At 37.5% G+C, this 15466-nt stretch overlaps 1 long non-coding RNA gene across 1 annotated transcript in view; it reads left to right on the top strand.

The window, feature by feature from the left end:
- LOC123613592 (uncharacterized) overlaps positions 1–15466 on the top strand; it is a 430490-nt gene that overhangs the window by 273129 nt on the left and 141895 nt on the right. Inside the window, exon 4 of the long non-coding RNA XR_012506248.1 lies at positions 9689–9929. This is a non-coding gene — a long non-coding RNA (uncharacterized LOC123613592). The remainder of the gene's footprint in view (positions 1–9688; positions 9930–15466) is intronic.

Genomic DNA, 15466 nt, shown 5'->3' on the forward strand with positions numbered 1-15466 from the left:
AAAATCCATACAGGCTATTTGAACGGGAGTGGAAAGCATGTATTTAAAAGAGGTCACACAGTGTTTATTATAAAGATTTAGGGTCCCTAAAGGGATTACAATATTTGTACTGGGGACTAAATCACAGATGGTCTCTAAAGACACAGGATTTGTCCCAAGAAGTTTCACACGTTAATGATTTCTTTGTTGGCTGAGTTTTCAAACTTTGAGAATTCAGGTCATGAAGATTTGTTGATTATGAGGGTCAGATTTCCTCATCAGCATGCAAATGTTCTGTTGGGGTATTTAAGGAAATACCTTAAATTTAAATTTACATATTTTAGATGAAATAAAAGTAATTCAGCATAACTTATGTTTATTATATAGATTGACATTGTTTCTTTTCATTAGTCATTATGTCCATGATCATAAATCATAATTGAGTTCACCCAGCTTAAAAAACATAAAATAAAAACTATTATAGTAGGTTGTCAGAACTGATTGAAATCAAAAAAAGATGTCCTTTTGCTAACTATATTTTGGCAAATTTCTTTGAATATTTTTTGGCTGAAATTAAAAAATGAACATTTTAGGTATGAACAGTCAACAATGACTTTTTTACTGTTTGGGTTTACATAATTCTTTTCAGCAATGAAAGTTATCAAACCATAGACTCAGATATTTGAATTCTTATGTCACAAAGAGTTAAACACTTTTGATTAAAAAACCCTACTCAATCTTTTTTGAAATATTTGATACATTAAACAAATAAAATAATTATTACTTATTTCATCTTATCAATGATTATAGGTTGCACATTTCTGTATGTGATTTTTAAAGAATATATTAACAGATTGCTAAGTATGTATCATGTATAAGTAAATACATTTACATGTATTAGTAGTGCTTGCTAAGAAACTTTTTCTCTTAATGAGATGCCTGATCAGAAAATCCTGGCAAGTCCTAGAACAAAAGAGAGTCTATCTGACTGCCGTCTTTAATCAAAATTCAATAAAAATGTATTTAAATTTTACATTTATTTAAATATAAAATATAGTCTGCTCTTAAATGGGAAATTGAAGGAGAGTTTTAACAAATTAGCTGAAAAAAATTATAGCATGTTAAATAGTATTGAGAGAATAAAACAAAGAATGTAAGAACTAAAACTTTAATTTTAATTATTAGTTTTTAAGTAAATATATCATGTGATTTTTCAAAAACATTAAAAAAATTCTGAACTAAATAGAATTATAAACACACATACACACACATAATTTTTGTTTTCTATCCTAATGGAACAAATACATCCGTAAAGGTTGAGAATACCATACAGAATTGTCACCTTTTTTTTTTTTTTTAACATATTTGTACAAACTTAAATAATGAAAGGAGGAAATACGGTGATATGAGGTTCTATGATAATAACTGTAACAAAGGAGGAGGTACCAGAATCTCTGTCTACAGCCTGTCATCATTCCTTACCAAGAATTATTCAAGAGGTTTCTCATTTTGGAGGACATTTACTTTTCAGGGCACATCCTTGCACATTTCATAAAGGAGTTAATTTGTAATTCCAAAGTAATGTTCTTGCCACTATATAAAAGCCTAGAAATATAATGATCAGCGGTGTTTATAATGAGTATCATTAAATGTACACTGTACATAATACACACTAAATCAACAGATTATGCGTGAGTGTTTCATGAAATGTGCAGTCTTGTTGGCTAGATTTGTCTTTCTCAGATATCTAGGAGAAGGGGTGGGACAAAGAGAGAGAGAGAGAGAGAGAGAGAGAGAGAGAGAGAGAGAGAGAGAGACTGAACATGTAGCCAAGGATTATTTGAGAGCTCCCTGGAGCATAGGGCAGGGGGTAAGAGTGTGAAGTCCCCTTTCAGAGTGCAAGGAAACCTGAGCGCACACTGAAGTAATATGAAACGATCTGAATAAACAGTCAGCCTTCATTTGCTTTATTGCTTGTACTATATGGTTCATAGAGTGGTGTCTGCTATTAGGTTGAATTTATGATGTTTTCAATATGTACATGTATTGGGCCATGTTGATCCAGCACGAAATATCTCTGCGTAATCCAACACTTGAGTGGTTTGAGCTTAAATGTTTAGAGGAAGGAGACAGTAATCCAAAAATCCTAGGTTAAATTTGAACATACAAGAATCCTAATTTAAATGTGTATGTGTGTATCTATATATATCTATATATAGATACACACACACACAAACAAAGGGGCTTAAAAACATTTTAGAGGCCCTTATAAAAAGCTCCCATTTCTGATAACAAGAAAAGACACATTAAACACATGAAGTCCTTACCATAGTATAGTCAGATGACATTGTTATGTGTCATAACTATTTAAAAATAAGACAAAACATTTTTCCATGTCTTCTGGGGATAAGTTTGTGGCAACAATCAGGAATCCAGAACAAATCTGAGAAAACCACTTTTTTCCTGTAGTCACTGTTTCCTTCATCAGAGATACTGCAAACCTTCAAAGCTCCCTGAAGGGAGCTCCACGTCTAGGGCTGGGCGCCAGGAGAAGAGAAATGACGCGAGGCCGTATTTCCTGTGTAGACTGCTGCACCCTGCGGTGGGGCTGCGTGTAAGCTCCTGACCTGTGGTCACCCAGGTGAGGAAGGAAAGTAGGAAACAACGTCAGAGCACACGTGCACCACTCACCGGCACCGTGCACTCTAGCCTGAAGGCCAGGCCCAGTACTGTGGTGTGGGAACTGAAAAAAAACTAATTTTTTTAAAGCTAAATCTTTTGTCCAGGATTTTACAGAACTGTTTCCGAATGAATGCAGGAACAAAGACAGTTTTGCCTGCCTTGAAAATGGGCATCTGTTCCACGCGGAGAGAGCTGAAGTGAGACACCTTGCGCGTTGTTCAGAGACCGCGGGGCCCTCCACTTTCAGGCCTCATTAATCGTCGCTTATGTTCTGTGATTCCAGCAGGCTCCGTAGGGCTGTTTAATTACTCAGCATCACAGAAGTTGCCAGTTTCTTTTCTTGGAGCTGTTTTATACATTCTAAGTATCTAACCCTGACGCCCTTCACTTAGAGGAGAGCATTATATGAAAGACAGGAAAATGGAAAAAATAGTGACACTCTTCATATATCCTCTTGGCTATTACAAAAGGAAAATGACCTCGGGAAAACAAGAAAGTGGTCATCTGTGGAGCTCAGGAAGTTCTCACAGCTGACCTATTTACTCAGGCTCTAAGCATTTCTCCTAGATGATCCCACGAGTTTGTTCCAAAGAGAAAAATCTATCATTTGTCATAAATTATCAGTATAGTCAACCAGACTTCATTTGATAGAAAAGCACTGATTTTTTTTAATTTAGTAATTTATTTATTTATACTTAAAATTTTGTAACAGTATGGATTTTTATTTTTGAATACGTAGTAAGTAGAGAGTATTTTGGATTATATTTCTAAGTATTTTCTGAGTTTAAAATCCGATTCTTCAGTAAGGAATTACGTTGACCAGCCTGGAAAGAGGACACTAACGAAGTGAAAACCTCCATCTCAACTGTATAGAACAGGGAACTATATTCATTTTCTTGTAATAACTTGCAATGGAATAGAATCTGAAAAAAATGTATGTATATGTATAACTGAATCACGTTGCTGTACACCTGAAACTAACACTGTAAGTCAACTACACTTCAATAAAAAACAAAATTAAAAACTCCACCTCCATCCCACATAAACTTACAGTTTCCTGAGGCATCTGTGAACACCCTAGAGCTTGTCTGATTTTAGTAGTAACTTCCTTGGTTTCTAGGTCTTTACCACTGCAACTTCTTTCTGTTAATAGCATTTTAATATTTCACACACACACTCACACACACACACTAATACACGATGTTGACATTTTGCCTTTGTTGTGCTTAACAGAGTTCTCTGTGATATTGATGGAGGTACTGTGAATGTTCTAATTATGTCATGTTCCCTCAGCAGAATACTGAATTCAGAGAAGTGTCACCTAAGTGCCAGAAGGTGGCAGCTTCAGACCACTTTGGATTAACAAATCAGCTTTGCTTTGCAGAGAGCCTCTTGTTGTTACATGTTCTTCTTAAGACATTCATGCAAGGAACCATCCAAAGGATGGCTTTAAATGATTTATTTTCTAATACGATCTTGATGAAAAATGACCTTTCAGAATAGAAGTAATAAGTTTGGTCCCATTTGGTTTAAATCGAAATACAAGGGTCACTATTCAAAAAGCAGCAGATTTCTGAAACTAGCAGATTTATGAGAGCCTACTTTTACAAACAGTAAAAAAAATACATCTAAAGGTAAAAAATTCATAGCCATGCCCTTGGAATCTATAAAGATACTATAGCTGCTAGTTTAGAGCTTTGAACTTAGATCTGAGCATAGGAAGTATAAATTTAGGTCATATTTTGTCATGTTAGGTGTCTGGAATTATTTAATAATGGTTCCTATTCCCTAAGAATTTTAACTTATTTCCAAGTACCTTTGGTAATGAAAGACAGGGAGAGAGAGAGCGAGAGCAAGAGAGAGCGAGACAGAGACAGAGGCAGAGAAATTAAGGTTGGAGCAAAGCGTTAGTAATTATCTTTTGGAACGACAGGCTAAGAAATAGCTTTTCAAAGCAGTCATTTGGGGGCAAGCGGATTTGATATGTTGAAGGTACATCCTTCTGCTCCTCCTTTAGTTCTTTCAAAAATTTTTAAAAATAAATTTTTCAAAGAGTGTAAGGAACTAAAAAATGAAAACAACAAATAATAAAACAAACATTTTATATTGATTTACCTGATTCACAGTAACCTTAATATGACAACACTGTAAAGTTCTGACTCCTGCCATTTTATTGCTGTATCACTGATGTAGGAAAACAGATGTGGGGCGTGAGGAGGGCTGTGTCCCAGGTCTCGGTTGAGCCCGTGGGACGTGCCCCGCCAAGTGTGGGTCCTTGGCTTCACGCAGTTAAGACTTCAAGAGTGAGCCACAGTTGAGTGAAGGTAGATTTATTCAGAGAGATACATTGAAAGGCAAGAGAAAGGCCACGAGGTGTGGGAGTTGGGTGCTCAGATTAAAAGTAGGTACACACTCCATAGACAGAATGTGGGCCATCTCGAAGAGGGGGAGAGAGGGGCGGCTGCGAGCACGTGTTGCTGGTTTTTATGGGCTTGGTGGCTTCATATGCTAATAAGTGGAAGGACCAGTCTAAGTAGCCTGGGGAAGGGGCTGGGATTCCCAGGAAGTTGGCCATTTCCCACTCTTTGACCTTTTGTGGCTAGCCTTGGGACTGCTGTGGTGCTTGTGGGCATGTTATTCACCATGTTAATATATCACAATGGGCGTATAATGAAGCTCAAGATCTGCTGGAAGTTAAATCTCAAATCATCTGAGCCTCAGGGCCTACTGGGGGTTGAATCTTTCACCATTTTGATGTTAATTGCTGTAGCATTCCTTGAATGGCTGTTCCCTGCCTGCTTCCATCCTGTCTCATCACTGTACCATTCAAGGGACATTTCCTCTTTTTTTTTTTTTAACTAGGTTTGATGGTTTGTTTTCGTATGCAAGTATGTCTGTGCCCTAGAATATTAATTGACACACCAAAGGTTTTTTTTTCCTGGAACACTGCAGATAGCTTGGAACTAAGGAAACAAAAGAGAAGCTGAGTGGCTGAAATAGATTAAAAAAAAAAAACAACTATGTGACACAATTGCATCAAATGTTACATATATCCTGCCTCCTAAGATTTATATGTATATTCTTTAGGGAAGGTCTTTTGGTAAACAGATAACAGATATTAAAGGCATCAAATGTTTCCTATGGTATTTTAAGCTCATGTCATAGAAATATGTACAAAAGTTGACATAAACTAACCCTTTTTGAAAGCATTTGTCTCATTACTATCAAATGGATTATCATCTGAAGTTATTAATTCTGTGACTTTGTATAAACTGGTAAGACTCTGGAAAGCAAGAATGGAGAGGAAAGGGGCTTTGCTAGAAAAATAAAACAGGGAAATTAATTCATTTAGAGGAGTCAATGCATATTTTGTGGTCTCCACAGAATTTCCGTTGCCTTATGGTGTATCTAGTGCTTTATTTGGAAAGTGTTACCTGCAGTGAATAATGCATTAGCAACACTTCACATTATTTTCAAGATTCCAGCCAAAAGCTTTGTACCATGATGTGTAAATAAGTTCACAATCATACCTAGATTTGAAATGCCAAAAGAGCAAGGGGGCTAGAGAAACTGTATCAAACCAAGACCTGCATTTCATTCATTTGGACTCACAGGACTTATCCTTTGTTGTCAGCAGAGAGAAACAGTTTTTTTTTTTTTTTGTCGTTGAGTGTGTTCCAACGTCTTCAAAATGAAAAGTACTCTTTCCTGAAGATGTCTTTAATGATTGAAGGTGGATAGTGACTAAAGATCCTCTGAAGTCTGAAAAGTGACTAAAGTTTTCTGAGGTTCACACAGGAAAGAAAGGGATTCATTGCGTGTGGAGGGTGTTGGACCTGAAATCTCCATCTGCTCTTTGTGTTTTTATAACAACACAATAATGCTTGGTACCCTCGGTTGCACTGAAATGATTTTGTCCTTTGAAGGATTTGTTCATACACTCTAATGACATAGCAGACTGCTATAATGTTTATTCTTCCCAAAGTTTAATAATGAATACTTGCATTGTTCAGAGGACCTGGGCTAATTCCAGAATCTGTAATTCTAGTAATTTATATTACTAGAAATTTCTACGAGAGAACAAACGTGAAACCCCAAATTCTGCATACCCTAATGTAAAACTCAGATAGCTTTCTAAGAAAAACGTTGCTGTTTTCAGTAAACACCCCAAACAGCAATTCAAAATGATTCAGTGTTGGAGTCACATAGTTCAGATTTTTACTTCATTGCTTTGATGGTCGTTTGACTTAGGTCTTTCTAGAGATTAAGATCATCACCTGTCTCTACTCTTGAAAATAATGGTGTAATCTCTTGACAGCTTTCCTGATAGGTTAGCAAATCACTTTTCAATTGCAAGGTAATTTACCTCTTTATTTTTTCTTTCTGTTTAGTCAGGAGCATTCTATAAACACATGCTTAAATTCAGCCCTGCATTGAATGCAAGTGTATTACAACAGCCCTAGACTGAAAATATGCTTCTGTTTAGCGTCCAGTGATACAGAGAAGAGAGGAGAAATAAATATACTGCTGCTAATGCCCGTTGTTTTCCCTGACTGGAAAAGACTTCCGTTGTGCTGGAAATAAGCAGTAGGCATCTTCCTTGTCTCCGAGTGTCTTCCCTGTGGATGATAAGTCTAAATTAAGTTGATTGCGTCTTCTAAAATTAAAATACAAATGACAAATGTCTTGTTTTTCACACCTATATTTACTTCTTAATCAGCTTTCCCCCCTCGTTTGGCAGGCACTCATTCAGAAGTTTCCAGTTGTATACAGTGAGAACTTGTGTTGTTATTATCACGAGCCTCATTTACTTAGGACAGAGCAAGTCTTGTACACCATGATCAAGCACTATTTTCTTCTACAGTGTTTACTGAACATTTATTATATGCCGGGGAGTTTTGAGGTCAACACTGGACACTCAGTGGTAAAACACGATAGATGTGATCTTCTGATCCTAAAGAGAATATAACCTAATTATGGATAAAGAAGAGTAAACAGGTGCATCGTAAGTGCTAGGGGGAAAAGAAAGATATACTGGTTACAATGGACACACGTCACAGAGAACTCTGGGATACGTCTCTGGAGGGCATAGAGGGAACAATCCGGAGAACACTTTATTTATTCAAAAACCATTTACAAACCATCCACTATGTGCAAAGTACTATGATTACTACTGAGATGGTGCACAGGAGGCATAACTCCTGTTATCTTAGGTATTATTATCCAGGGGAGATGCGTAGTAAACAAAAACAGATGTGTAACATTAGGCAAAAATAAGGGAGAGTTACTGGTGTAACAGGCAACAGGGCAGGGGAAGGGAGGCTGCCTGTGATGGTGTGGGCAAGGAAGGATTCTCTGGGAAGGCAACTATGACCTGAGCGCCAAGAGCAAGCAAGATGTGGAGACCTGAGGAGAGATCTGAGAAATAGTGTCATGGCCTGAGGTGAGGGTATACTTGGCATTGTTCAAATTAGAGCAAGAAGGCCAGCCAAGGTTAGAGTGAGGAAGTGACTGTGGAAAACTGTGTTTGAGAATTTGCCAGAGGACGGCTTGTGTAGGGTCTGGTAGGAATTGATAAGTCTTTGGATTCTTATTAAGAAATTTAAAATTCTGATTCAGTACTATAAATCAGTACAAAATCTGGTTTTTACCGAGGTTATTCTGATCATTTCAGAGATGGATTTTCATATACATATAGCAATTGGTCATTAACATAACTGAAATATCTATTTTTTCTTATTATTTAGGATAAGTAATTTTTTTCTTAAACCTTTCTTTGTTTTTCTATCTGGTTGTAATATTTGAAATTAAAGTCATGATTATCTTATTATCAAAAAAGATCATCTGACTTGATTACATTAAGTATTAAAAACTGGATGGGTCACATTTGAGTAGTTTAATGCCTTGAACAACTGAAATGGATAGTCTTAATCACTTGGTGAAAAAAGTTATTTTTGTATTATACTATATTCTAGCGTAATATAGTATGCTATACTATAATCTGTAGATTAATGATATTTCAGAACAGGATGTAAAAGGAGAAATCATCTACCAATACCACCAATAACTGGTTACAAAATGTAGAAGGAAGTAGAGCTTATGAGAATTATGAAAACGTAGTACCAGACAGTAGATTTACAGACATCTGATAATGGCTAAATACTATAAATGAATCTTTTCACAGTTGACTTGCTTGTATTAAATAAGTAAAACCTCCTTTTACTGCAGTGATTTCTGATTGTAGAAAGAACATTGTGGGTACTTTTAAAGACAACATAAGGCATTCACTAATCATCTTAGTTGATAAGTCAGATAAAGCATTAGAAAGAAAACATTTCTCCATTTTAGGTGCAATGCTGAAGTTCCATTTACTTTTAAAAATCAAGAATATTTGAAATGGTTATTGAAAATAAATGCAAACCAATTCTAAAATTCATTGGTATTTAAGTCTCTTTGTATTTGGGGTCTTCTCTGTGATCTCAGTGTAGTATTTTAACATAAATAGAGGTGTAATGTAAATGAGAAAAAGGCACCAAAAAATGAGAATCAGATGATTAGAGACCAGAACAAACTTTGGAAAACAAATCGATGTCATTTATGAAGGAGGGGGCTCTGAGGACACCTGGATACTGGAATGGAAGTTCCTTACCTTCCAGGGCACAAACAACAGACTGAAAGAAAAACAATGGATAAAAGAAAAAAAATACATGAACATGAAAGGAAATGGGCAGGAGAAACTTTAAGGAAGACTAAAGATATTATACTGCAAAAGTCCAAGGGTGGAACATATCCTACATTAGCCAGGATATTGTAGGAAGTAGATTTATTAAAAGTAAAAGGATTCAATGTTCTTCTGGTCTTTCTGAATTTATTTTCAGTTAATTCTGATTCTATTTATAAATCTGTCAGATTTGATCAGAGGAGCAGAACTTCTGGACAGATACCATAAGGGATTTATTATAAGGATTGCACCACCATTGGAGCTGGTTAAGCAGTCTTGGTGAAGCTGTTGTTTTTGCATCTGCAGAAGAAGGAAGGATGTGAAGTGGAAGAAACAACGACCCTGCGAAGGTGAACAGCAAAGTGTGAGCATTGACTGGAATTCACTTCAGTTTCTCAACAACTCTGCGTCTTCAGTTCAGTGATGGTGCTGATCTCCAGAAAAAGCCCTTCTTCCTGGCCCAGCTGTTGAGAAAGGAGGAGGATCTGGAGGAAGTGCCATTTCTATGGGCCTGGCTGTTTCTCATGTCAAGCAGGTGAGCCAGCAGGTAAGCCACAGGTGTATGAGCTACCACAAAGCTTCTTGCCCTGCTCCAAATTTCAGAGGGTGCAAAATGAGATGGTGCTGCCTCACCTCCACCTTCCACATCTCATGACAGTTGTCTCTGTGGCCCATACTAACCTGAAACTGTTGCCAGAGATTAGGTTCTTGTCTCGGGCAGGAAAGAATTCAAGAGTGAGCCATAATAAAGTGAAAGTAGATTTATCAAGGGAGATACACACCCCACAGATAGAGTGCATGGGTGTTTCATTTTTATGGGCTTGGTAATTATCTTCCCACTTTTTGTCAGCCTGTTCTTTGTTGCCTCAGGAGCACAACAGATAATTCCAGCTGTTTTGGGGAAGGGGCAAGTATTTCCAGGAATTGTGGCTCTGCCCACTTTTTGGCCTTTTATGATCAGCCTGGGAATTGTTATGGTGCCTGTGGGAGTGTCATTTACCATGCTGATGTCTTAAGGTGAGCCCATAATGAGGCTCAAAGTCTACTGGAAGTCAAATTTTCCACCATCTTGGGCTGAGTTGGTTCTACAGTTTATGTCCTATCCTCAATTGCTGTGTCACTCATTTTAATGCTTGTGCCCTGCCCCTTTCCCTCCTGTCTCAGAAGCAGGCAGGGAATGAAATTCTGGGAAACAGGGTTCCATCTTAGATAAAATGCTAAGTCACCACAATATAGTTTCAAATTTATTGAATTGTCAATGAGATATAATAAAGCTGATCTAGTGCAGCAGAGCTGCAACTCTAGGTGCATCAGAATTACCTAGAAGACTTCTTAAAACACAGATTTCTGGGCTTCACCTTCAGAGTTTCCAATTAAGTAGGTACATTAATTGGGTTTCTCCAGAGAAATAGACCAATGTAATGTGTGTGTTTGTGTATATTTGCCAATTCCTTAAAATAAATTTCTTCCTTTGTGTGTCATATACACACACTTGCGTAGAGAAAGATTTATTTTAAGAAATTGGTTCATGTGATTGTGGGGCTGACAAGTCTGAAGTCTGCAGGGCAGGCGGGCAAGCTGGAGCCCCAGGGAACTGATTTTGCAGCTAGAGTCTGAGGGTAGAGTCTTGCAGGCAATATATTTTCTTCCTCAAGGGACCTCAGTCTTTTTCTCAGGGTATTCAATGGGATTGGATGAGGCTCAGCCACTTTATAAAGGCTTCCATCAAAAAGTTTACTGTTTTGAATGTTAACTATATCTTTAGAAATAACATCTAAACTGGCATTTGACCAAATATCTTAGTACCAAGGCCTAGTCAAGTTGACAGATAAACTAACCTTCACAACAGCTTTCAGGTAGGATCTGAAAATTTGCATTTCTAGCAAGTTCTCTTCTCCAAGCAGGCAATGTAAATCCTTTTCTTCAGCTTGACTGGACCTACTTAAATTTTGTCCCCCACCCTAGGTTGATAACAGTTGTTAGGGAAATGCTATGCACTGATTGGCTTAACCAGTCAGGGTTATGTTAGGAAAAATGGAGACAACGGGAATCCTTACTGGACAATCAACTGATCTGCTACGAAGTATGTATCATATGAACTGTGCTGTATGAATATAAAAAAGAGAGTGTAACTTCCTGTAAACTAAGTATGGTGTCTTTCTTATGAGGACAGCTCTTGCCTAGGGTTCTGGTGTTTGAAAAGCCTAGTTAATAATCATAGGACTGTCAGCAGCATATTGTGTATACTTTAAAATTGTAATGGGAGGTTTTGTTTTGTTTAATGCCACATTTGTCATCAGGAAGAATTTGTGTAATCACTGGGCTCCACAAAAATGGGGATCAGCTAGCATGCCTCTTTATTCCAGAATAATTTTTAATTATGGAAAGTACTTAGAACTGCCCTGTTTTGTTGGGGCCACGGAGGCGACTTCAATGCAGACTTTTTTAGTATTATAGAAAATGGATTACAGGTAGAAGCAATTGTTTTTACAATTTAAATCCTTCGAATGTTTAAACCATTCCTCCCAAAAGCATACGTTAAATTACAAAGTCAAGTAGCAGTTATTCAGTTGTCCAAAACAAACTACACTCAGTTACACTCAATTATCACTCTTTATATTGCAATAGAGAAAAACAATTCCAGTCAGATACGTTTAAGCAATGGGTTGCCTAGTGCACCTTCCCACACCACTCCCCAGAGAAGCATTACAGAATCGTCTATTAGGGGCTCACAGTCAGTCCCTGGAGGGAGTGGGTATACCAGTGTTGCCTTATGAATCCTAGGGGGACACAGAGGAATCAGTAGCCAGGTGGTGGGATAGATTTGAGGCATGTTTCATTCTCTCCATGGCAAATACTGATGGGCCATGCCTGCCTCCTGGGACTGGTGTGAAATACAGCCATACTGTTGAACGTGAACACTGCCACTTCATCTCAGAGGAATTACAGTTGCCTGGGATGCATACTGCGTGTGTTGGTATCAGTGGAATATTTGTTCAGCGTGTCTCCAGGGAGTTGAGCTCCAGGTAGTGCTGACAGTAATCTGGTAGTCTAGTCTGCTCAGCGTCATCTTTCTGGTCCTGGGAAATTCCAAGTAAGCATACCAAATTTCTTACGTGCCCCGTCACATGATCTTGATAGTCCAACATAGATGACTTACATGGTTTTAAAAATGCCATATAATAATCCATTTAATCGTCAATAGGCTCTTTCATCAAGTTTCTACTATAATTTCTTTCCATGCCAGCAGACCATTTCACTGTGGTATCTACAGTGTGGCATGTGGGCAGTCACACTGCAACTGTCAAATTGTAACCACTGTCAAAACTACAGGTATGAGGGATGAGTGCTTTCCCGAGTACAGGGAGGTCTGAGTGGGGAGGTCTGAGAGCCTGGCTTCCTCGTTGTCTGGTAATAATAGAAGCTACCATCCACTGCATGACTCGAAAGTCACAGACCGTGCGCTAGACACTTCACATGCTTCACTTCATTGTTAACTAATTTCACTTACTTGTTATAAACACAATGAAAGAGGAGTATAATGGGGTTATTTTAAAATCAAATATTACATATAGAAGTGCAAAAATGAAGTCACTAACTTTATTTTCTTGTAACGGATAAAACCTACGTATTACTAAAATGTGAGACTAGTTTGAGAGGAAACTACATTTTTTCCCACCTGGGATACTTACCTTAGTTTAGCCCCAACATTTAAATCTCTTCCAGTCAAATGTGCAGACTTTTGGATCTTCTCACTCCTTCCCAGCTCTCTTGGTGGCCTGTGTGTGTGGGTGGTCTAGGGGACATCATGTGAGCAGGAGACAGAAAGAAGAGATCTCAGGACCCACTCATGAGGTTCTTGCACATGGACCTGGATTCTCGTGGTCCTGCTGATACCCAGTACTTCAGTCCAGAGCTTCTTAACTCAGAGCCGCTGTTTCTCAGCAGAGTCGTGGTCATCCTTGTGAATGGGAACCAGCCTTTGCCTTGCTGGTGCCTCAGGCACCTTAGACTGAAATTGATCTGAGATCCTTGGCTAAAGGTTTTCATCCTCCCTTAGGCTCTCCTCTGAGCCCCACCCTGCTCCCACCCGCTACACGTCACCAACTCTCCATGGCTTTTCGCGGGACAGCCATATCAGTGACCTTGAGTACTTGCCTTCTCTAGGGTGCTTGTAAACCACTGGAGAGCTGCAATACTATGCAGGAACCCGGATGTGCTGGGAAGCTAAACTTGTGCTGCTCTGTTGGTTTTCCTCTGCTGTGGCTGCCCTCTCTCAGTGCATGTGTTTCGGTGTTCTGGGAGGTGGTTTCTTGCCAGAAATTCTGATGTTATGTTGGTTGGCCCCAAGCTCCATCTCTGCTTCTTGCACCTCAACCTATTTATCTGATCTCCCTTCTCTGAGAATTCTGTTCATATAAGATTAGTACACGTGTATCTGTCAGCTCCTTCTCCTCTATCACCTTCTGACTTCACCTTTCTTTTGGTCCTTTGGGACTATAGGGCAGACTTACAATAATGACTGCCAATGAATTCACCTGCCTGTGTCCATGACCCTTTGCCAGTGACTTCACTGCTCCTTCCAACAAGAGGAGTCAATTCATAAATGCTAATATTGCCCTTTAAGTGATGAAGACAAAAAGCTAGAGAGATTAAGCATTTACTCAGAGCAATGTAGCTGCTAAATAGCAGATTGGAGCTACAGCAGGAAAGACACTAAGGGAAAGGGGGACAGAGAAATTTCTTTGAGAAATTAATAATTTTAGGAGGTCTAAATGTTCCAATGTTTTCTTTTGATTTATAACATTTTTCTATCCACATATATTCCATATTCAGTTGATGAAATGATTAATTTTCTAACTAAGAATCTTGATTATAGCATTAATCACCATGTAGCAAATTAGCTAAGCCTTAAGATAAAAAAAAAAAAGTCTGTTAGTTTGTGTTGTCTATTTTCCAACCGATTGCTGCCTCTGCATGAAGAAAACAACACCTTAGGTGTGAAATATTAGCACAAAATATCACAGCATCTTGGTAAAATGTTATTTTCTACCCAAACACTTCTACCCAAAGTGTTTCAGCCAACAGTTCTACTATTTAAAAAGCTCCCATTTTCCTCAGTGGTTAAGGTTCTTTGTACTTTAGTTTTTGTCTTCTTAAAAAAATCAGGCTCTCTTTGTAGAACTCTGCTGGGTAATATAAATCTGAATGTTGTTAATGCTTAGAATTGTCAAACAGAGACAGCAAATGTTTGGGATAGAAATGCCTCCATGCTAGAGATATTATTTGGTTGCAGAAATTTTGCCTTTGAAATAACACTTTAGATCTCTGCCTGATTAAAGAAAATTGATATACCTGAAGCATAGAAAAATGCTAGGAAGTGAAAGTAGAGATTTTTTATTAAATTTAATGTGTGCATTAGTAAACCATATTCACATATTAAAAATTAAACAAATTTGATATTTTGAATTCCCCTGCTGATATAGAAATCCATGTTTATTAGAAAAATGATTTCTTTTTTGTTTAAAATAAATGAAAAATGGAGGTTCTTGAGAGAGATGAATTGAATTCAATTAAATTACTTTAGGGAATTAAATTAAGGATCTTTTTATCTTATTCTGTTTATATGCTCAAATGTTTCAGCTGGAGAGAAGGATGTAACAGTAAAATGTGAAGACAGTGCTTCCTTTTCTTAAATATAATTATTTGTTATTATAAGTTATCAGTGTTTTATAAGTCTTTTTTCAGAAGAGTAAAATGAATATTAAGAGAAAGATGCAGACCTCAGAGTCTGAAAAGATGAGTTTTGCTTCAATAAAGAATTCATTATAAAGTACTTTTTGACTTTTAGTTAAAAAGAGTTTACAAATTGACCTGACATTTTCTTTATAATAAGATTGATCCTTAGCACTGACTAAACACTTTCTCTTTGAAAAAACTCATTGTCTTTTTAAAGCCCCAAATAGACTTTAAATACCCCAGGTGGGAGGATAAAGTAACTGCTATTATTGTATAAATTTGGAACAAATTGGAATTTAGTCATATTTCATGCACGTTTATGGAGACAGTGTATTTACTCAGTTC

The sequence above is a fragment of the Camelus bactrianus genome, chromosome 4 (genome assembly GCF_048773025.1).
Source record: "Camelus bactrianus isolate YW-2024 breed Bactrian camel chromosome 4, ASM4877302v1, whole genome shotgun sequence".
NCBI classification, from domain to species: domain Eukaryota; kingdom Metazoa; phylum Chordata; class Mammalia; order Artiodactyla; family Camelidae; genus Camelus; species Camelus bactrianus.